General features: G+C 40.3%; 1 long non-coding RNA gene across 1 annotated transcript in view; it reads right to left on the reverse strand.

Annotated features, from left to right (window-relative positions):
• Window positions 1-17,502: 17,502 nt before the first annotated feature.
• LOC137167554 (uncharacterized) overlaps window positions 17,503-23,587 on the reverse strand; it is a 61,976-nt gene continuing 55,891 nt past the window's right edge. The window contains exon 3 of the long non-coding RNA XR_010924134.1: window positions 17,503-18,396. This is a non-coding gene — a long non-coding RNA (uncharacterized lncRNA). The remainder of the gene's footprint in view (window positions 18,397-23,587) is intronic.

The raw sequence follows: 23,587 nt of genomic DNA on the forward strand, positions 1-23,587 counted from the left end.
ATTCATCCAGAAATATGCCCACAAATCAAAACATGGGTTTAAGAATTTAAAGACTAGGAAGACCTTCTAATAATAAACTTTTCAACCATGCAAAGCAATGATGCACAAGAGTCATATAAAACAACTGCTGGAGCTGACTTGTCACAAGATATTCTACTGATTTACATTGTAATGGTTAGATGCCAATTGGTTAGATCAGGAAAAAAGAAAAAGAGAGAATGTAGGGAGGAAAATAACTGTGGTACATAAAGTTCTGGTTCTGAAACTTCCGAGTTTAAGATCAGATTCATATTCACTGTTTGGAAAATCAAAACCTTTGAATATTCCCTTTCCTTCTTTCCTCTGTTCCCATTGTTGTTCTACATATAGAGAAGATGGAAGTAATTCAAACTGGCAGCTGCAGGCAAATTTGGTGGTAAAAATAGGAACTAAGAGCTTGGAGCTGTTTCACGAGATAATTTCTTTTAGCACTAAGGTTTATGATCAGAAAGAACAGACTAGCAGAGCTTTTAATTCACTGGATAAAGTCTGGAAGTATCAATTATAAAATATGAGGTTTTTCATAAAGGGCATGTAATGCCCAACATTATTGCAAAATCTCCCTTTCTTGCCCGACAAGGGCCAGTACTTTGGTTTCCTCCTGTTCATGAAGAGAAACTCCAATGCATGAAAACTCTGAAGTAGACCTGGTCAAAATGTTCCAAAATTTCAACCTGTCACTTAAACTATTTCCTGATTTTGGGGGGGGGAGGGACATGTTTGACCATCTCTGCTCTGAAGGAAAGGCAAGACACTAGGCATAATTTCATGTTTTTCGTCTAATCTTGGAAAATCACTGTAACAGATAGGACAATATCCTGCGCAAACTTTATTGCATTAAGTATTTTAAGAATTCATTATGTTAAGAATACAAGTGTTTCTAAATGAACAAGATATTGTATGTTTTTTCATAGGGGACAGGGACCACAGCCCCCCAGAAACTAAGAGCCATGGTGGGGGATGTGGGACAGGTAGGCAAATTCACTCACATTGTAAAACCTCTAGGTTGGGAAGGAGAGATGCACATGTCTCCACCCAAGAGAGGTGATGACTGAGGAGCCAGGACCCTAAAGTGGGTGCCCTTGTTGTACCATAGAGGGAGCATACAGGTGCCATTGCCCTAAACCAGTGGTTCCCAACCTTTTTGTCTTGAGGGCCACAGATATCATTTTAACAACTCTGAAGGGCCAACAGTCTCTGCCAGCATCCCCCTCTCCCCCCCCCCCCACACACACACTACAGCCAGATGTAAGGAGTTCAGTGAGAAGGCTGCCTCCCTCCTCGCTGATCTCCCATCCCCATGGCTGCAGCAGGGAAATCACACACATCATGTAAGCCCCGTGCACTCCACCTGGGTCCCTAAGCAATGGCTCCCTTCTGCAGCCAGGGGGATGGGAGATCAGTGCTTCCCTCCTTTTGGCTCCAGCAGGGATCCCAGAACTTAGGGACCCAGGCAGAGCGTTTTGCCTTGCTCCCTGCTACAGCCAGGGGGAGGGGAGCACTGATCTTTTAGCCACATGGCAACACGCTCTGCCTGGGTCCTTAAGCAGCAGCCCCCTTCTGCAGCCAGTGGGAGGGGAGAGGCAAGTCACTTTGAAAGCCTCTGTGGGCCATTGGTTGGGAACCGCTGCCCTAAATTATGACAATCACTGGGTCCAACTAGATAGTCATGGAGAGTAAACTTTTTACTCAACTCATTTTAGCAATTGAATCATACTCACACTCACATCACATAAGTTGAAACTTGCATACCAAAGTGACACCAGGGCAGGATTGGAGTAGGAAAGACTACCAACAGAAGAATATGTTCACATAAATACATAGCTATTACGCATACCCACCCCCACAAACAGTCAGCCACTTTGGGTTAGATTCTGATTGGTCCTTACACAGGTGGCTATTAAGGGGAGAACACATAAAGAGCCTCCTTCCCCCACAGCTCCTTTCACAACCCACATAAGAGCTTTGCAACATTGTCATCCCTATACTCAGAGACTGCTCTGTAATTACTCCCTGGGGGCACACAGCAAAGGGGGGTGAGGGGTGGAGATTTTCAGCAAGTAGGTGGTGCTATGTCTCTCCCCCTCCCCAATAGAACTGGCCAGCTAAACAGTGGGGAGTATCCTACACTTCTTAAAGTGTATCACAGTCATACACTTTCCGTATGCAGTGGTGAACCCTTCTCTGAGGCAGACTGACTCTTGTATTCCCCCTGGGAGTGAGGGTAAATCCATGTTTATGCTACTCTGCAGCATCCCTTAATGCAGATCTCTGCCTAACAGGAACAAGCTCATCTTTGAATGTATACCCAGACATTGCTAACTTCAGTATTTAATCATAATATTTGATTACCATATAGTAATGTCATTAAGGAATCTTCATACAACGGAATACTAACCTTTTTTTCAGTCAAAGAAAAACATGACAAAGGCCAATCAAATATCCGTCAATAAAATGGATGAAGAAAATGAAACATATGATGGATCAAGTAAAAATAAGGCAGATGGACATTATCAAGAAAGATATAGAAGATCAGAGGAACTGTGTATACTGTTTGTTGACAAAAAATAGTTTTTGATGGTTGTCACAGAAATTATGATGTTGATATCTAGTGAAATACATTCAACCACAGAAGTTTAGAGAAATATTGTAGGGGTTCAATTAATTCTACTTTAAGATGTGATTATTTTGGAACAATGGACCACAGCTGCTTATGTGCATGATAAATCTGGAAGTAAAACTAATGCAATGTCACTTTCTGGAGCACTAAACTCTAGGTTTCTAGTGTCTCTACAAAAAGTATGTTTAATTATTTCCTGAGGATAAAAAAGACAACAAAATTAAATTATGAACATTTTATTATTATTTATTACTCAAAATCACTGCAGAAATTTAGCAAACAATTTAGCAAACCCTAGCAAACAATTGTCTCCAAACTTGTTTGCAGAACTACTCAGAACCTCCTCTACTATTTCCCTGGTCTTAAAAAGGTAATGAGTCTGAAATATTGCACTGTTGCTGGATTTTGAACTGATACAAGAGAAATATACTGTAGGTATTAATCCTGCATGGTAGGATGTAGAGCAACAAAATGGCCTAATAAATCTTCTCAAACTTGGAATTCTATGTAACTTTGCTAGCTGTTACAGCTGCTCAGAGTATATAGGGAGCACAACACACTAGTTCTATTCTCAACAGCTGCTTCTTTATTAATTTACAAAATGGCCCTGTAACAACATAAGACCCACTTCTCACAAGTGCCTCTTTCGGTCAGGTGTGTCTGCAGTTTTTAAGCAGTCCCAGCCTTGGTATTAGGACTGTTTAAAGGAGGCAATGGTTTGCCCTCTTTGGACCCTACTGGCTCGACCTCTCCAACTGGAGGTTTTCAACTGACATACTCACTGCAGCAGCTTTGTACTGACGTAACTTCGTCGACCAAAGTTTGTAGAGCAGACATGGCCTAAATTCCAATCAGCCTGAAAGCTCAGCAGCCTCAAAAGCCTGAGCAAATAAGGTGGAGTTTCAGCATATCTGAACATCAAAAATTCAGACAATATTCGGTCAGAAAGGATACTGACTCCAAAGCTGTCATGGAGATCACCCATTCCTAGCAATAGCACAATGGCTCTCACCTAGATCTGGAACCATTTAGATCATAGTTGGTGAGGCTATTGACATGAACTGGAGCAATAGGTTCCCAGCACCTCTTAAAGTGAGGTGCTAGTTGCTGTTAAATAAGTCAAGTGTATAAGGACTTGTCTACACTTGAAACACAGTACAGCAGCACAGCACAGCACTGCAGCTGCTTCACTATAGCGCTTCAGCATAAATATTTTCTTTGCCGACGGGAGAGGTGAAGGTAATCCACCTCCCCAAGAGATGGTAGCTAGGTAGATGGAAGAAGGCTTCTGTTGATCTAGCACTAGCTACATCAGGGGCTGGGTTGACTTAACTATGTCGGTCAGAGGTGTGGATTTTTCACACCCCAGAGCAACGTAGCTGGGTCAACCTAACTTTTTGACATAGACCAGGCCTAGGAGAATTTTTTTTATTCTCCTAATGTCCATTTGAGCATTTTAGTACCTCATGAATTCTGACAATAGAATCAGGCTTTGGTTAGCCAGGCTGTTGACCTTTTTATTCACAGCTACAGATGAGGTACAAGAAATTGCTTTGCAAGAAGTATGAAAGCATCTCCTGAATGCATTGAACCCCTTACCAAGGACTAAAATTTTGACTCTGCAGTCTGTGATACTTCTTTAGACTTTAGAGCATTTTAATCCAGTCCCTTTTCTACTATGAAGCATCACGTGAGGACAATTCCCTCACAATAGTTCTTCTACGCACTTTGGATTATATGTCCCATCTTACTGAAAGCTCAATTTTGCATCAGCTTTCCTTCAGACACAGGATGGATGTGGTTGCATTTGGAATGAAAATTAAAACAGTAGAAATAAATTAGAGAATTAACAACTCTCTGAGGCCTGGTCTACACTGAAAAGTTACATTGGCATAGTTACATCATCCAGGGATGTGAAAATCCACACCCCTGACCAGTGTTGCCACAACAATCATCTATACTGACAGAAGTGGTCTTCAGTCAACATAATTAGCATCGTTCTAGGTCATGGTGTTCCCACATCGACAGGAAAACCCTCTCTGTCAGTGTAGACTATGTCGACACTATGAGGTTATGCTGACATAGTCTCCGTAATTCAGACATACTCTTCGTACAGAAACATAATTCAGCTACGTGAACGGGAAAGAAGAAATATTCTCTGAGCTCAAAAGAGGGCAGGTCACAGCTGGTCTCCCAGTATTCCACACAACAAAGCTCTGAAAGAGAATATGAAGTGTTACAAGCATTATGTCATCAGTACGTATTCTTATTGGCTGAATATACTGTACCTGGAGGGCAATAGACCTAGTGACTCTGGAGATTTTTCCAAACAAATGCTTTTTTTGGTACTACATACACCCCGATGGGACTGACTCCCTCTGGATGCCACCCATGCTGCTCCTAGATCAGCCAGGTGAGTTACTGCACAGATATATGAGCAGTTCTCTGGGCTCAAGCATGCTACCTACACAGGGCTTGCATTTATTGGCATTCCAGAAATTAACACATTTTCCTAAAATAATAGCTAAAGAATGTATGAGGCAGATCCAGTTTACCCACTTGTCTGTTATCACAGTATACCACACTCACTGTTTACTCAGTACAGTGTGGTTTCTGTTTGGAAATTGCCATGAACTATACCCAGATTACACCCATTGTACATAGAAACAAGCCTCTCTAAGAGAGTTAACCTTGACCTGATACTCAGCTTTTCATTATTTGACTAAACTAATCACTTCCTACTGTCTGAGGTTTAGCCAGTCTAATATTAATCCCATCTGCAATTCACACTCTCTGACGCATTTCACAAAAATCATATACAAACATTTGCTTTCTAAAACAAAATGCAAAATAATTTCCAAGGCTGGTTCCTGATAAGAGGAAGACTGAGTGTGTTGTTTACTTGCGTTATCAGATGGGTGTTTCATTGCTTTACATATCTCAGGCTCTTTTTTCTTTCCTTTGTTCCTTTTGGGTTTTAATTCAAGTAGCCGATAAGATCAATGAGTAAGGTAGTGTGGCACCTGTCCCTAAGAGTCTGTACACAGTTTCGGGTTGGTGAAAAATAGGGTGTTTCTCATTCACCAGACTGGTTTTTACCTTTGTGCGGTGAGACTTAACCCTGTCCTGGTCCACTGCAGCAGGAATGTGTCCCTGCCCTGGGCACTAAGGCTCAGCATTGCAAGGCCTAAGTGACTAAGGGTGTGTCTACACTACAGCTGCTACAGCAACACAGCTCCAATGCTTCAGCTCTGCTGCTGTAGTGTAGATACTTCCTACATTGATGGGAGGAATTTTTCCATCAGTGTAGGTAATCGACCTCTTTGAGATGCAGTAGCTAGATTGATAGAATCCTTCCTTTGACCTAGCCTCGTTGACTCTGGGAGCTAGAGTGACCTAACCATGGTGCTCAGGGCATGCGACTTTTCACAGTCCTGAGTGGTGAGGATAGGTCAACCTCAGGGCTGGTCTACACTGGTGGCGGTGGTCGACAGGAAATACGCAAGCTACATTATGTACCTTGCATATCTCCCATTGACATACTGACATTGACGTACCGCAGCATCTTCATGGCACTGTGTCGACAGGAGACACCCTCCTGTAGATGCAGCTTTACTCCTTTCAGGGAAGTGGACTGATGGCATCGACCAGAGAGCCCATCTCCCATCGATTGAACGGGTCTTCAATCGATCCCATTACATTGATCACTGTGGAGCCCGCAGTGTAAACAAGCCCTAAATTTCAGGTGTAGACCTGCTTTTAGATGGCTAAGTCCCATTTTCAAAAGTGACTTAGGATATTCTCTACACTACAAGCAATATAGCAGCACACCTGCAGCACTGCTGTAGTATAGGCACTTGCAATAAAAGGGGGTTTTATGTCACTGTAATTAACCCACCCCCTCAAGACGCAGTAGCTAGGTCGGTGGAAAAATTCTTCCATTGATCTAGCCAAGTTTACAGTAGGGGTTAGGTTGACCTAACTACATTGCACAGGGCGTGAATTTTTTTCACATCCTTAAGCAATATAGCTAGGTCGACCTTAGTCTTAGATGTACACCAGGCCTTAGGCACGTAGGAGCCTGGGGCCTGGTCTACACTAGAAAATTAGGTCAGCTTAACTACATCACTCAGGGGAGGGAAAAATCCATACTCCTGAGTGACATAGTTAAGCCAACGTAAGTCCCATGCAGACAGTGCTAGGTCAACAGAAGAATTTGTCTAGATATCTCCTCTCAGGGAGGTGGATTACCTATGTCGATGGGAGCCCCTCCAGGTGGCATAGGTAGTGTCTACTCTGATGTGCAGCAGCTGCACCACTGTAGCATTTCAAGTATAGAGAAGCCCTCAGTCTCATTGAATGTCAATGAAATTTAGAGTCTTAAGTACCCAAGTCATTTTTGATAATGGGACTTAGCCATCTAGTTCACTTTGGGCCAGGTTTTTAAAGGTGTTTTGATGCCTAGTGGAATTTTTAAAGCACCCAACTCCCATTAGGATTTAGGTGCCTAAGTCTTTTTGGAAACTGAAATAATGTCTCTCTCATTTACAACAGCACACCTGTGTTGGAAATATCAGAAGAGTCTCTCTTTCCCACTTTCCAGCAAGAAAAAAACTGTACTAGGAATAATAATAATTTTTCAGAGAAAATGGAAGGCTCATTCTTCTTTTGGAAACCCTTATTTTTCCATTTAGTTATCTATACAGAATACATCCCTTAACTCTCTTATGAGCCAATTCACAGAGCCATGACAGATAGACATGAATAAAGTGCTCCAAGAAAAGAGTAAGCAGGGTTCTATTTTTACTATGTGTTAATATATTATATTTTCTGTATGTTCTTGAGTCATTTAGAAACTGAAGAAATAACCCACAGTATAAAGTCAGAATACATCCTTAGAGTTTATTTCCAGCATATGGTGAAAGTCTGTCCCTTGGTGTCTGTGTCTTGTCATGGCAGGACAGCTTGCGTGCTCTAACAATCCCCAGAGTCTGTGTCGGCGGGGTCTTTTTTGCTCGTGGTAGGTTTAACCTTGCAGGATTGCCCACTAAAACTGAGAAATTTGGGTCCACCAAACAAGAGATATAGATGCAATACAGAACATCTTTTTTCTGCAATTAAAGAACAGGTTTCAGGCACTTGCAAACCTTGATGAAGAGGAGGGAAACCCAGAGAAGGAGATCAACAAGAACTGGGACAAAGTAACAACAATTTATAACCAGAGTAGTGAAGTCAGTCTAGGCTACAGGCAGAAGAAAAGACAGGAGTGGATTATGCCCAGCACATGGAATGCCATAGAAACCAGACAAGCCCTGAAGAAAAAAGTTTTAGACACCAAATTTCAGAGGCTAAAGGACAAATGCCACAAGCAGTATAGTAAGGGATAACAGGAAATCAAACACCTTGTGAGAGCAGATAAATGACATTATACTGATCATCTGGCAATACAAGCACAAGATGCAGCTGTCTTTGGTGAACAAAGAACCGTCTACAAAACGATGCAGCTTACTAGTGGTAAATGGCAGACACCAACAAACAATCTCATCAGGGACAAACAAGGCCGCCTATTGAAAACAGAAAAAGAACAGAAAACGCGTTGGATAGAGTATTTTAAAGAATTGCTGAACAGGGAGCCACCTAAAGAAGAAGCAAACATTCAGAAGACAGAAGAAGATCTTGATATCAACACAGGTACCCCAATAAAGGAAGAGATCATTCAAGCCATCAAATCTTTAAAAAATGGGAAAGCTCCTGGCAAGGGTAACTTGAATGCAGAATTGTTCAAGGTTAATCCTGAGTTAGCAGCATCTATCCTGGCCCCTCTATTTACATCAATTTTGGAAAGAAAAAAGTGCCGCATGATTGGACCAACGGGATTCTGGTGAAGATACCAAAGAAAAGAGCTCTCAGTGGCTGTAATAACTGGCGTGGCATTACACTTATCTGTGCCAAGTAAGGTATTGTATAAAATCATAGTCCAGCGTATATCAGAGGCAGTTGATAGCGTTCTTAGAAAAGAGCAAGCCAGTTTTCAGAAAGGGCATGGATGCACAGATCAGATCTTTACGAAATATAATAGAACAATGCTTAGAATGGCTACAATAACTTTACATACATGTCATAGACTTTGAGAAGGCTTTTGACAGCAGTCACAGGATCAGCCTATGGCATATTCTGCAGGCTTTTGGAATCCCTCTTTGTATAGTTAACATAATTAAAAGCTTCTATTCCAACTTTACATGTAGTGTTGATCACAGTGAGATCGGTTTTGAAGTCAAAACAGGAGTACGGGAGGGGTGTGTTATGTCTGCAATCCTCTTTAACATTGTCATTGATTGGGTAATGTGACGTACAACAGAAGACGTGCCAAGCGGTATTAGATGGACACCCTTCTCATCCCTTGAAGACCTGGACTTCGCAGATGAGTTGCTCTCTTATCACATACCTATCACAATATACAAGAGAAAACAAGACGACTCAACATATTCAGCCAATAAACTGGACTGAAAATCAATTGCAATAAGACAGAGATCATGACTTGTAATATTGCCTTACCATCACTAGTACAGATAGAGAACTACTTTTTCCCTAATATAGAAACATTCACATACCTGGGCAGTACCATCTGCCAGGATGGTGGAACAAGTTAAGAACATCTTTCAGATCTTAAATACAATCTGGAAACCATCAAAATATAACATCAAAACTAAACTCAAGATTTATCATAGTTGTGTACTTTCAACACTACTGTATAGTGCAGAAGACTGGGGAATGGCAAAAGTATGACATGTCCAAGCTGTCTTCATTTTATACAACCTGCCTCAGAAAAATACTCCATATCTTTTGACCCAGAACAATCTCAAATCAAGATCCAGTCATACAGTGTAGCCAAGAAGATATGAGTACCATCATTATCAGAAAGTATTGGAAATGGATTAGCCATGTGTTTCGGATGGAAGTTGATTCCATCACCAGAATAGCAATAAGATAGACATTGGAAGGCAAGTGAAAATGAGACTGCCCAAAAACAATTGGGCGAAGAGCTGTGGAAGCTGAGCTGAAAAACCTGGGGCACATCTGGGGAACCATTGAAACACTTACCAGAAACAGACAAGAGTGGAGGAGCTTCATCGCTGCCCTAAGCAGCGGAGGCATAATGGGGGACTAACTAACTAACTATATGGTAAAAATTCCCAGCTTAGCTCAAAGAGGACATTTACTCAGCTATTTCTAAGATAGGTCTGTTCCTACCTACTGAATCATATGATAGGTTATTGCCAAAAGGCCCCATTCAGGTCATCATTGTGTCCTTGCAGTGGATAATAAGAACCCACTATTTTCTGTCTTCCTCTAACCAAAAGTATCCTAAACCAAAATAATAGTTACAGCATGCGTTTTAAAATTGTATCACTTGAATGAGGCTTTCTTGGTCAGAATCTGATGTTATTTTGGTTTAAAAAGTTGGGCTTTTATTCTCTACCCCCAATTCTTTAGAAATAAATAATATAAAAGGGTCTTCATTTCAGATATTATTCTATCCCTACATTTTTATGTTCTGGAGAATTTTGTATCAACAAAGCATAATAAGAACATCATTGTAGTTGTTGGGGAAAAGCTGAACAAATAAGCAGCGGCAGGGAACACTTGAGACTTTGGTCACCCAGGAAGGCATTAGAAGCAGTAAAGAACTGTGGGATAAGTACATTAGCTGGAAGTTTCTTAAAAAATTATCAACAGAAGAATAGTTAATAATGCATATGTATAAACAGTCATCATTAGGTTAGAAAGTTAACCCATGGCGATGATTAGGGCAATTCACACCTTTCAGAGTGATTGATTCAGAGGTCACCCTACCAGGAATAACTAGGGTGGTGGAAGCCAGCATTGAGATGTTTATGCTGATAGGTTGGCTACTGCTGTCCGAGTCTGAGCCACAACAGCATAGTATTAAAGCACCGAGAGTTACAAGGCAGGTGGTGACAGAACCCTGAATTTGATCTGGGAGATCCTAAAAACATCACAAACGTCATTAACAAAGCTAAGCAAGTAATGCACCAACATTTCCTGAATGTTCATATGATTTTTTAATGCTTTGGCTTTGGACAAGTTCCTCAACCTTTTGTATTCACTTACTATAAACATTTGTGTGATTGAGCTTTGACTCATATTACTTTTTTTTTCTTCTGGAATTGAATTTCAAATTTGTGCATACAAATACTGGCTCGTGAAAACTCATCTGGTCAGGAAATAAAAGCAATGCCATGTGCATTATCTGATCAACCCAAACTAAGCAACGCAGATTGATTTGGAAATATTTACAATCAATCCAGACGATTAAAAATTCAAAAACAAAAAATTATTAAATGCATTTGAATGATTAACTTTCAAAGACATGTTGGTGAATATACGATGAGCAGAAGAAGCAACTAAATGAACTGAGTAACTTATTTATGTGAGTCATTTGCTCCTCTCTAACCAAGTGATGCCAATCCCAAAATGTCAGTGAGTAAAGCACTAACAATTTTCTGAAAACGACTCTGGGCCAAACTCGATCTAAAGCCTTCGTAGGAGTTAAAACCAGTCAGGTTACAGCTGTGTTCAGTAGGAGGAATCTATAGATATCTTTGTGTCAGATCCAATTTAGAAAAGTGCAGAGAGTTAGCCAGCTGAGACGTCAGTTTCTGTGCTACACAGTAGGCAGGAAGTAAATTTTAGCTGGGATAAGGGCCTTATTAACTACTCAGAGGTCAACACAAACCTGAATTCCTCTGGACTTTTTGTTGTCACCATAACATTTGAAAAGAAGAAGCTTGAATTGGTTCAAAAATAATGAGTTCTCAAGGGCATCAGAGCTCAGCATAGACTAAGTCACAGCAAGTCAGAGGAAACTTATGCCACCCAGATCTTGAGAGCTTTAAATGTATTGATCCTGAAAATATTATACCTGAGTGAGGTAGCTGTATATGTGAATGTAGGCAGTAAATGCTTTATGTTTGCCTGGGAGCTAAAGTTGTCTGGTGATTCAAATCAGAGCTCTGCCATTGCTCAGTAGTTGAACTAGAGATGAGCTGACTGGAAATTTCTGAATATGTTGTTCACAGGAATTTACCAGGAGTACAGAGAGAGACTTTAGCACTGTTGTGTCCACGGAAAGCAGGACAAGGAAGTGTGAAAATGGGCAGTGTCAGAGGACAGAAATAGATGTAGTCTTAAGAGTACTAACAAAGATATGAAGTCTCCTTGGCTCATCCACACTATTAGCCAATACTTTATTAGGTTATGGGGATGCTGCAAGAGCATCACTGTTGCTCCATGCAGGGTAGTCTTCGGTGAATAAATACTGATCGGAGACATTTGTGATAAGCTGGGGCTGAGAGAGTTCACTGTACTGCAGGTCAGGTATAGGTGGTATAGATCAAGAGACAAGAAACTGTTAGGCAGCAATGACAATGAGTCTAGCCATGGATGAACCCGTGGGCATGTTTGGAGCTGTACCGAAAGCCTGAGCCAGAGTAACAGATCTGCTATCCTGAAATACAGCATGTAACAACAGAACAACGTACACTGCCCAATTTAACATATAATCATCTTATTGGGATAAAACTCATTCACATGGGTGAGGATCTGAGATGGATAAGCTATTCATTGTGAATTTAGCCCCCGTCTCTGTTCATGAATCATTCTAGGACCAATCCTGATTTCTACAAATGTGTTTATTATTCACAAGCAACCCTCTGAATAATTTGGATAAACAATTTTCAGTCTCTGGTGTGTACATGAATGGTTCACCTCCAGTATTTGCTCTTTGTTATTTGTGATACATGATTTACAGGAGTTACATGGCATCATTTTTGCTTCCTGACTGGATAATAAAGTTTTTAAGAGGAGGTTACAAGCAGACAAAAGAAAAGGGTAAATAAAACATACCCAGCCTGAATTTTCAAACAAATAATCATTTGTGCAAAGTATGTGAATGTTCAGGGATTCATGAACATTTTGCAGGGAAATTTTCAAGAGGACCTAAGTGATTTAGGATCATTGCCTTTTGATGAGAATAGTTCTTCTAATCCCCTTGGGAGCTTTTGAAAATCCCAGATCTTAATTACACCTGACACTCATCCAAATACTTACACACAACAAACAGCAGCAGAGCAAGTAAGCCTCATTTATTTGTGAATATATTTGCACATTTGCATATTTTTCATCATTTGATCAGCACTATTCAAATAATAGCCAAATTCCCTGCAATTTTTACCAAGTCTTTTGGTATAATTTCCAGTAGCTGAGATCATGATGCAGGCTTACTTCCAAATTCTCATTGCATAATTATCAAAACATTACTGTGGCTAATAAAATGGTGTATCCCTGCCAATTCTTATTTTGTCATGCAGTTTATCATAGGATGCCTTTGGTCGACAATCAGTTTGATACCTATTAAAATTATCATCATCCTTTGCACTTTTGTTGGTGGTCTCATTTACATTTAAGAGCTATACCACTGGGCAAAAATATTTTTCTGATCATGTTTCTTGCACGCTATGTAGGACACATGGCTCTTCTATTAAGAATATGAAAGGGTTTTTTTTTTATTTACACTACGGGTCTGACCCAAATCCCAAAGAACTTAATGGACTGAATCCCATTGAATTCAGTGGGCTTTGTATCAGGACTTTCATGGACTGTTCCTGTGTAAGAAAAATTCTTTAAGTAGTTGAGCACGCTTTCATTCTGAATCATGTTTAGAACATTATATACCCAATGAAAGGAAAACTAAGATATAATAAGTAGTTCCCTATTCAGCAGCCATGTCTGGTATTGTTTGAAAGAGATCACTGAGCAAAGACACAAGAATGCCAGGACAGAATATGCCAATATTGCAATACACTTGACAATGTCAACTTATTACCTCTGTAGCAGATGGAAGGATTGTACATCCGTTTGTAAAAATGGTGGACATGTTGCCTGCAGCCAAATGTGCTGCTCTGATTTACTTGGTGCCAATATAACAATAGTCATACTCTGCATTTTCTTCTGAAGATCTCAAACACTTTAAAAATACCACCTCTCTGAATTTGCAGAAAATCAATATAGATGTTTAGTCTCTAACCTTTCAGTTTAGTTGCTGATCCTAGTTCCCAGTCTTCAATAGCAGCTCTTGAAATTCTTGATGGAAACAATTAAAAATGCACTGCAGAACCAAATGTATATTGAAATGCCCTGAAAATATGAAGTGAGGAAACCAGTCTCAGGCAGATAAAGGTATCTAAAGGCATAAAGGCATTTTAAAATTGGCCTGATTAAAGCATTGGACGATATATCAAAGGGAACACTGACAAACAAATGTCTTGCACAGGTACATGAGGGACTTGACTCAATGCCCTGTAAGGTCCTTCTCTTTCACTGAAATTTCTCTCTTGATTTCTCAGCTAATTCCTAAAACCTTTTTTGTAGTTTTTCATTCTGTCTGTTGTCTCCTCTCTTTGCCATACACACACAATTTTTTTAAATAGATTTTTCCCCTCCCCACCCTGCTCCATTTTGCACAGCATCTCCTCCGTGGACTCTGAACCCAATAATGTTCGAGCTGAATTTTCAATTCAATATGACCCCATATATATAATTGACCACCACCCAGCACTCAGTGTTGACCAATACAGGTTGTACCGCGTATGGTCAGAGTGATAGCAGGTTCTCATGTCTAACCTGACCCTCAGGAAGCACCAATGGCTTTGGGCGGATGAACACCTAAGGAGGGTAGTGGACCCCCTAATGGAGGAAATGCCATCAAAAAGCAGATGAGCAAATTCACTTGGTGTATTTGCCAATGGACAGACTAGGCCTTTCAGCCATGGCTGATAACCAATCTAAGGGTGGAGCCCTGAAGGCGAGCAAATGGAAGGTCTCTTCTGCACTAGCAACTCCTTCAGCTTAGCTGGTTCCAAATGGATTGCTGTCCTTCCTTTGGTCCAAACAAGTGAAGCCAAGAGAGAGATGCTGACACAAGGACAAAGCCTCCATATTAATTGCCCAGGCTATTGCAGCCATATTACATGAAGAAGACACTCCATCCCTGCTGGGAGCCTGGACACAACACAGAAGGTGGCAGTTAAGGGTTATAAGCTTGCACTTGAAGTAAAGGAGGGCACCATGGGTCACCTTCGATGGTGGGAGGAATCATTGCATTCCACTTGTCAGCCACCACCCGCCACAAAGCCAGACAGCCCCTGGACAGTCAGGTGCTGAACTGCCACAGTCTGTCTGCCCCCTGAGGTCCATGGGACTAGAGCAAAAGTGGAAAGACAGACGGAAATTGCCTTATGAATTTCAATGAGTGTAAAAACTCAGATGTCTATGTTGATATTTGAGATGTCAATGTTGTTAACTGTTTCACTGCTCACCAAAGCATGGAAGAAAGGGATGGAAGTATATTATGAAGATCTACAGTCTACTCTGCATAACAGCTTGTTTTGACACTATGACAGGGTTGGCCTAGATGATCATATCAAGTATATTTTCTTCCAGTCTAAAAGGATCCAAACCCAATGAACCCAGAATGGATCTGAGTCCCACCAAGATGAAACAATGTCCAAAGAGCCCCGCACGGGCCAGAGAACAATTATTATCATATTAACATCAGCATAGTCTACTGAGAACAGCATCTTATTTTGGCTGTAAAGTGGTCACAATTTGAAGGAATACCACTACCATTATTTTCCCAATTCAATCAAAGTCACCTGGCTAACTGAGGGTAGTATTTGGCTCATAACAGTGGGAGACTAGAGTGTGCAGAATGTCTTTGATGCCAGTGGACTCAACAGGGAAGATTTTCAAAGGCACAAAGAATTACACTTTGTGTCTTTGAAGATCTTCTGAGTAGCAGAAGACAGCAATATACATGTTTTTGTTACCATACTTGTTACAAAAATGTAAGGGTTGAATCATGCTTCATCCATTTTTTTCTTGAAAAAAAATATCCAGATTTCTAACTAGCTTCATCTCCAGCAATAAAAAAAATAAAATAGATTTCCTGAACTATGGTGGTGTTCATTCATCTCATAGTAAATTAGCTCCAAAATACATCACCGTCTCCTTTGTTGTCCACAAATGAAATTTTGTACTTAGCCAACACTAGACCTAATCAAATAACTCCTTGCAAATAGCACTGGTTGTGAATTCAGGCAGCTTATTAGATATTTACATTTTTTCATTTCTTGACCAGTTCCAGCCAATTATGAAACTTTTCAGTCATGGCTGGTTGAAGCGAATCTGGGGCCCACTATGAAGCCACTCAGTTAAGTCTCCTGGCGCCAAGGCTCAAGATTGAATGTGCACTTTGCTCTTCCCACACCATCACCCCCAAACAGCTCTGGCATGTCAGCTGGAGCATGGGAGGATTTAATCCTATGGGATGGAAATGAGAATAGGAAATGTGTGCAGTGCTGCCAAATGTATTTGTTGGGGGGAGTTAGGGAAATAGTAGGTGGAGATTTCCTGTTAAATAGGACAGAAGAGCCATGAAAAAAGGGGAAAAACACGCTCCAATTCTCCACTCAGCTCAAATTACCACTCCAGACTTCTGTCAGCATGAAACAGTGAGGGAGAGGTGCGCCCTGAGGCAGCTGGGCCATAACCCATTTGAGGCTCAGTGGATGGTAATCAGAACCTTGAATTCCAGCTGGGAGCTTACTGGGAGCCTGTGCAGAGCGTGAAGCACTGATGTGATACACTCTATTTAGCCTGACCCACTCAAATGAAGGGCAGCTGTATTAGTTAAAGTTACCAAGTGGACTTTGCAGTTGGTCCCAGGTCAAGTGCATTTCAGGAGTCAAGTCTAGAAGCAATAATGACGATGACCAATGAGAATAGGGCACTGTTTTTTGGGCTGTTCGGAGATGGTCATTGCTGCTACTTGGCACTCCAGGGGCACTTCGTGTGTTTTAATCACAGTAAAGTGTACTCAGGCTTTTTAAACTAAATATTTTTGTATTCACATTCTGATCATAAGAACTATCAAAAGTATATTGGCAAAGATGCTTCTTAGGGACATATTTACTAGTGGATTCACTACATTTCTATTAATTCTAAATTTGGCAAAGTTTATGCCATATGACCTAACAGATTGGAAATCTTTACTCACATTTGAAAATCATTAATTGAATTTCTTATTAATTAATCATATTAGAGAGTTGCTATTTTACAATGTACTGTAACCTGCATACTAGTAGTATATTTAGTCGTTACCTCTCATTAATATTATTATTAGTTAGTTTTACCGTAGCGCTTAGGAGCCCTAGTCATGGACCAGAACCCCACTGGACTAGGCATTGTACAGAGAAAAAGATGGCCCCTCTTTGTCACCTGGGTTCCTATCCCAGGGTGCACCTAGGCCCTGGGCTGGGCCCCTGCTTTGTCATGTCCAAGTATCTTTCTATGCCAGTTCCAGCCATAAGAGGCTAAGCTCTCTGGCTGAGTCCCAGACAGTCCTCCCTTTCCAATGTCCTGTCAAAGATCAGGAAAAAAATTAACACAAATGAACTATCCCACAACTGTGGTAAAGCTCTCTTCCTTCAGATAGCCCTTGTTGGGCTGTAGCCCCAACTAAGTTCACAGATGTACACAGAGGAATAGTATCCTCAAAAGATGAGTCACCATCAGGCTCTTCTTTCCTTCCTGGAGGCGCTACTGGACAGCATAGTCCACCAGCTAAACCCTAAAAAATAGCACATCAGTGCCATTTGGGTGGGCAAAATCTCTTCCTGTATTTTGAATAGCTCCTTGTCAATACAAGATAAAAAGTTACAGAGGACCTTCCTTCAGAATAATCTAGTGGTAGAATTGAGCCTGGTTTTTTTATTTTGCCATCAATTTTTCAAAAAAATTCCTAATATGCAGATTTGTGTTATATAACGATTTAAATGAAAGGAATAACACTTTGATTATATTGAATTCAACACATTGTTCATTATTAAGCACAAAGGAGCATTTTGGTATCATGCTAAGGACCTTAATTTCAAATCTAAATCTACAAAAATATATGATTAAGCCACTCCCACTGTCTAAATATACATAATGTAATAGAAATGTCTCTCTATACATTTTGAAGCTTTTTAAGTTCTAATGTTTTTAAGTGCTAATGTTATTGTATCTTCTACCATAACTACACTGACGACTGACATACCAAGCACACAACCATATAAAATAGATAAACTACTAACAAGCCAGTATTCAGTGTCTAACTGGAATGTCATCTCCATTTGTATCATCATCTAAACTGTCCTCCATACTAACCATGTCATCTTCCTCATTCTCACTCATTTCTCTCACGTTTCCAGCCTTCATGATGGAGAACGTTTGAGTCTGTTTGCAAGATATTGGTAATCAGGTAGTTTACATTCTTTGATGGATTTACAAGCCTTCAATTGCAAGACTACCTCACGGGCAGGCAGACCTTTCATCCATTTTGTTGTCTTCTCCATGATCCAGCCATGCCCTGTTTCATAACTGGGTAAGACAGGATACTTCTCCAGGCTCCTACACCAGACATCAGCGTACTAAATGGCACACAGAGCATGCAGGTGGAGGCAGTCTTTGCATGGAGGCAGCTGGCTAGATTCTTCCTTTTTCTAAGAACAGCTGGTATTCTAGCTCAGAGAGGAGAATCTTCAGAGAGCACTGGCAGAGCTAGAGCAAGACTGGTTCTTCTCTGCAGACCTCTGTCTTCTTCTTCTGGAATTTCCCTGTAGAATGTTCGCAACCAGAGATAAAAGTACATAAATCTTCGGTCCTTATTTATTCTATATCTTATTGTGTACAACAACTACCTAAAAGTTGATTTTAAGTAAAAAATAATTGTATTAGTTTTAGAATCAAAATATCTATTCACGTGAAACATGAACCCGGTTGTTGGCAGTTGCCATGGCAATGGTTATGCAAATTACTAAAATTTGCACAGTCCTCATTATTTTAATGAAAAGAATAATTACCCCAAACTGGGCGAAGATGTATTTATTCTTAGTAAAACTATGGCACATACATGTTTTTCAGTGCCTGCCATTGCATGTATGGTTTCCATGGAAATAGGCCTAACTCCACCTTCAAGCTACTATGCAGCAAGTTCCAAGATATATTTCTCTAGAGTGTATGCATGGTAAAGAAGATGGTAATTTGCCCACTCTGATGATACCAAAAAGTTTTCTGGTGCATGGACTAGCAGTTATCTGAGGAGCTCCCGCCTTCAGTCAGCCTGCCTTTTAGGAGTTGAGGACTGGAAACCTGGTCTCCTCCCTGGTCTGCTACCAAATGGGCTGCACTTTCCCCTTTTATGATCCTCGCTCCAGGCTGACATATCTCTTGGGGGGGGGGGGGGGGGGGGGGGGGGGGGGGGGGGGCAAAGCCACCTGAATCCACATTAGCTCATGAATCCTCTGTTGCTCAGTGTGCAATTTGCATACCCCATCACACTGCCCCAAGGGGCTTACAATCAAAGAATTATTTTCATAATATTATTTAAAATATTTAAATATGGTAGCACTCAGAATCCTAGTAAAGCGTAGGGCTCCACTGTGATAGATACTGTCAAAACATGGGCAAAGAGACTCTCCCTGCCCCAGACAGCATGAAAGTCCACATAAGATCCACACCACCACCACTAAAGCTCCATGAGTGGGCTGAACAGGGAAATGCAGGCAGTCTGGTTACACTTATCCTATGGGCTTCACTACAGAGGGAATTTGATCAGAACAGCTATTCAAGAATAGTTCCCTGTGTGGATATGCTATTTAAGAATAAAAATGATTTTTATTCTGACATAGAACATCCACACAGGGAGCTATTCCTGAATAGTTTTTTTTATTCAATGTCCATGTGCATACAAGCCCTGAGTAGATCAACACAATGATCGCCATTGGGGGTGAGCATGGATAGGTGCCACATGATTGACATTGATATAGATGATTGACACTGATATAGATGGCGCGGTGTTTTTTTTATTACAACCAGTAGGCTGGAAGGACATCTATGGAAGGGGCTTCATTGGAGCTTCATAACCTCTAAGTTGAAGGGAAAGGGCTTTGTCCCCACAACTTCCATGGAGCTCCCCATCCTAAACCCAATTTTGACCCTAAGCATATTTTTATAAAAATCAGACAGACAGACAGACAGAGATGGCATAGTTGTTCAAAAACTGTTCCAGGTCTGAAGGGCCCATTCTGATATCTAGTGCTATGCAGGTAACAGACTTATATAAATGTATCTGGAAAAAAGAATTACATCATTTTTAACAGCAGCAAATATTATTATATACATAAATATTCAGGTCACTTAACAGTATGTAGGAAAATTTGCAACACCCACATTAAAATGAAGCTAGCTTTGAACGGCTAATTCTCTATGCTATTTTTAAGGGCTAGATCCACCTCCATCAAATAACACAGTGATTTCACAATGGGACTAATGTCAGCACCTACCCTATCATTTAATTTAAAAAGAAACCATATTTTCTTAAAAGAATGTGGGCATATTACTATAGACTTAAAACATTAATCTACAATCATTGCCATACTTATAATATACTCTGTTAAATTATAATAATTATAAACTTATAGGTATATAGCACAAATATTCTGTGTCTTTATCAATATTTTCACCATAACTCTGAATTCTGTACATTGTATAATCTTTTCACAGAAAGCATAGATATTACAGTCAACCTGGGAGGTTTTGTATGACCTTAGTAAGCTGCCAGCAGACAGGAAAACATTCTTGAACAATTGTACGGACCTTCAGCAGGTGCAGACAAATGAGGAACGTTCAGACATCAATGATAAAGACCTCTATGTTGAATTCACATTTTGTCACGTGGGAAGCACTCTCTACTCCAAGTTCTCCAATTCATTCATGATACAGAGCTGAAGGACACTTTTCCTAATGCTTGGATAGCTTTGAGGATTCTGCTCACGCTGCCAGTCACAGTCGCAAGTGGTGAGCGCAGCATTTTGAAGCTCAGACGCATTAAAACATATCTTCGACTGATGATGGCCAACAAGAGACTGACATCACTTGTTATTTTATTGTTTGAAATTGCCATTGGCCAGTCTTTGGAGCTCTCTGACTCTGTGCTTCAGTTCGTGAGGGCAAAGGCGAGAAAAGTAACCCTTTGAACTAAAGGACTAGCGTTAACATTCTAAGGCTGTCACCCACTGTAACACTATTTAATACTGCTCCACCCGATGTTGGTGCACGGTTCAATTTCTTGATGGTGGTACATTTTAGTTATACTTAAAATTAAAGAGTTTCTATAAGCTTAGAGGAAATTATTATTTTTTGTTTATATATGGCATGAAAAAATACAGTTTTACAGATCCTTGCATGCAAATGTATTGTCTTATGTGACAGGGATAAATAATGCATGCATGCAAATCGTGCATCAAAGTCATTAAATGGGCTACAAATGCAATAAAAAAAAGTAATTAAAAGTTTAACAAATGGAGAGGGGGCACCAAAGGCGTTCCTCTCCTGGGGCACCATTTGGTCTAGGGCTCACTCTGACACTGAGTCATGTCAATTTACATCGCATGAGGATGCAACCCAGCTATTATCAGGAGCTAATGTTTTTTTTTTTACAAAAATATAAGTAAAGTGATGTGTTTGGTTTCATAATTTTTATTTTTTATTTTCTTGTTTCTTTAATAAACAAAATCATTGAACATTTTGTATCTATTTTAGAAATATGACAAAAACGGCTATTTTATTTTATAATGGCTTCATGAAAAAGAAATTGCTTGCACAGTAGGTCATTTCAGGTCTTCGGTATATTTTATGCATTGGTTAAAGCACAAAGTTTACAAGAAATCTACATGAAAAGAATACATTTACGTAGGTACTTCCTGTTTTACAGACAATGTTTAAGTAAGTTTTCCTGCTGAGAAATCAAATATATACACAGGACATACCCCTATTTTGCTCATAGGCAACACATCTACATTGGAAGTGTTGCCAAAGAATGATGATTATTTATTTAAAACTGAAGCACTGTCTTAGCTTCCTCTAAAAGAACTACATGCATCACTTAAAATAATAAAATCCTCTTACCCACAGAAGTTCAAATGATGTGTGTTTCTCTGAAGAAGGAGCTCTATGCCCCAGAGCAGACAATAGCAAAAGCACAATCCTGGAGCATTACATTTCCACCTGTCCTGAATGGGATTTCCTGCCCTGTTGGCTGAGTTCCACTCAATAACACTGAGTTCCTGTTGAGACATGTTACTAGCATTCTGCAGGACAGGCATAATTCTATAGTTCTGGGACCATTAAATGGGATGTGCCAATTTCTAGCATGAATAAATAAGTGTGAAAAACTGGGATCAATTTAAATGTCATTCTTCCAGGTACCTTTAACCCAAAGTTATATATAAGTGGGCACTAGCCCATATTAGCCAACAGGGCAGTCAGGCCCAAGCCTCGAACAAAATTACTTTGGGGTTGAACTAAGAGAGAACTATAGGTGCTCAACCTTTCAGAAAATCAAGCCATCTCTAATTAATAGGTGCCTAAATTGGATTTTGGTGCTCAAGTTTGGATTTAGGTGCCCTGACTAGGCTCCCCCATATGAAAATTTTGTCCCATGATCCTGTCTGCTCTGCATGGACAGTGAAGATTCCACTTTTCAAAAAATTAGGGGCTTTCCTTATATTCCAAACCAAAATTTCCCTTCTCTTCCCTCCTGAGCACCTGGAGCTATCACCCTTGACCCCAGGTCGGTAGGTGGCTGTATTTTAGTATTGTCATTTATGTATAAATAATTTTTGAAGAAGTTCAAGATGATTCAGGATGAAAGGCATTATATAAATGTAACATTGTTTTTAGCAATAACAAAATTTCACCCTTCTCCAAATTCAGGAATTCTCTTGGATGTTATATATTTTGTCCACTAAACTTTGCAAAGTGAAATTCTTTTCACTCTGCTCTGCATCACAATAGAAAATTGCTAAGAGCTTCAGAAGTGTTGAGTTTAACTGTCATGTAGATTTGCAGGTGCACAGCACCTCTCAAGATCAGGCCATAAATTCATAGCCTCATTGCCTAAATATCCCCCCAGAAATTAATCTTTCTGTGTTTCAGTTTACCATCTGCAAAATAATGGCACAAAAACTCTTACCTACTTCACACAATTTCATTAATTTATGCTGACAAAGCACTTTGAGATAACCAGATGAAAGACAAAATATTATGATGATTGATGATGTTGGTAGTTACCAGAAAGTGTGTCTTTGATTATTGAGCAATCACAGACTTCACTGAAACCGATGGACATGCCACCTATCTTTCATTCTGGGTAAACTGAAGAAAAAATGTATCTATTTATGGAGTAAGTTGGTAAAACACTAAAAGCCAGTGCTCAAAGCACTGGCCAGATGCAAGGCCTGAGCAGAGACTGAGCCATAAGGGCTGAGCAGTTTCCTTAGGAAATTATTGCAAATATGGCATAGGGATTGCAAATGCAGCACTGTTTGGAAGTGTGTATGTCTGTATGGGAGAAGCAGAAAACCAGAGAAGCATGGGTAGAATGACCCAGAGAAGAAGCCAAGAGAAAGAACTTCTTTTGGGCAGAGTGCTGACTCGAAAGACAGGCTTGAAATTATGAGCAAGGAAACTGCCCCTGCTGTGTGTTCCTACTGTGCTGAGGGAAATAGGTCTGTATATTCTTTGTAAATAAACAGGACTGCACCAAGGAATTACTTGACTATCATCAATAACTTCTCCTAACAGGAACAACCTGGCAAGGCTAATCACTTGGGTCAGAAGGGACACCAGTATCATTGCTTGGTGTCAGGGATCACAGGTAACAACCATTGCGCTACAGCGCTGTTAGGAGTCAGTAAGTTCCAACCTGCTAATCAGTGAGCTGCTAACAGTCTCTAGAACAAGAAA

The sequence above is a fragment of the Emydura macquarii genome, unplaced genomic scaffold, assembly GCF_026122565.2.
Source record: "Emydura macquarii macquarii isolate MOO-44397 ecotype Brisbane River unplaced genomic scaffold, CSIRO-AGI_Emac_v2 contig_320, whole genome shotgun sequence".
Lineage (NCBI taxonomy): Eukaryota > Metazoa > Chordata > Testudines > Chelidae > Emydura > Emydura macquarii.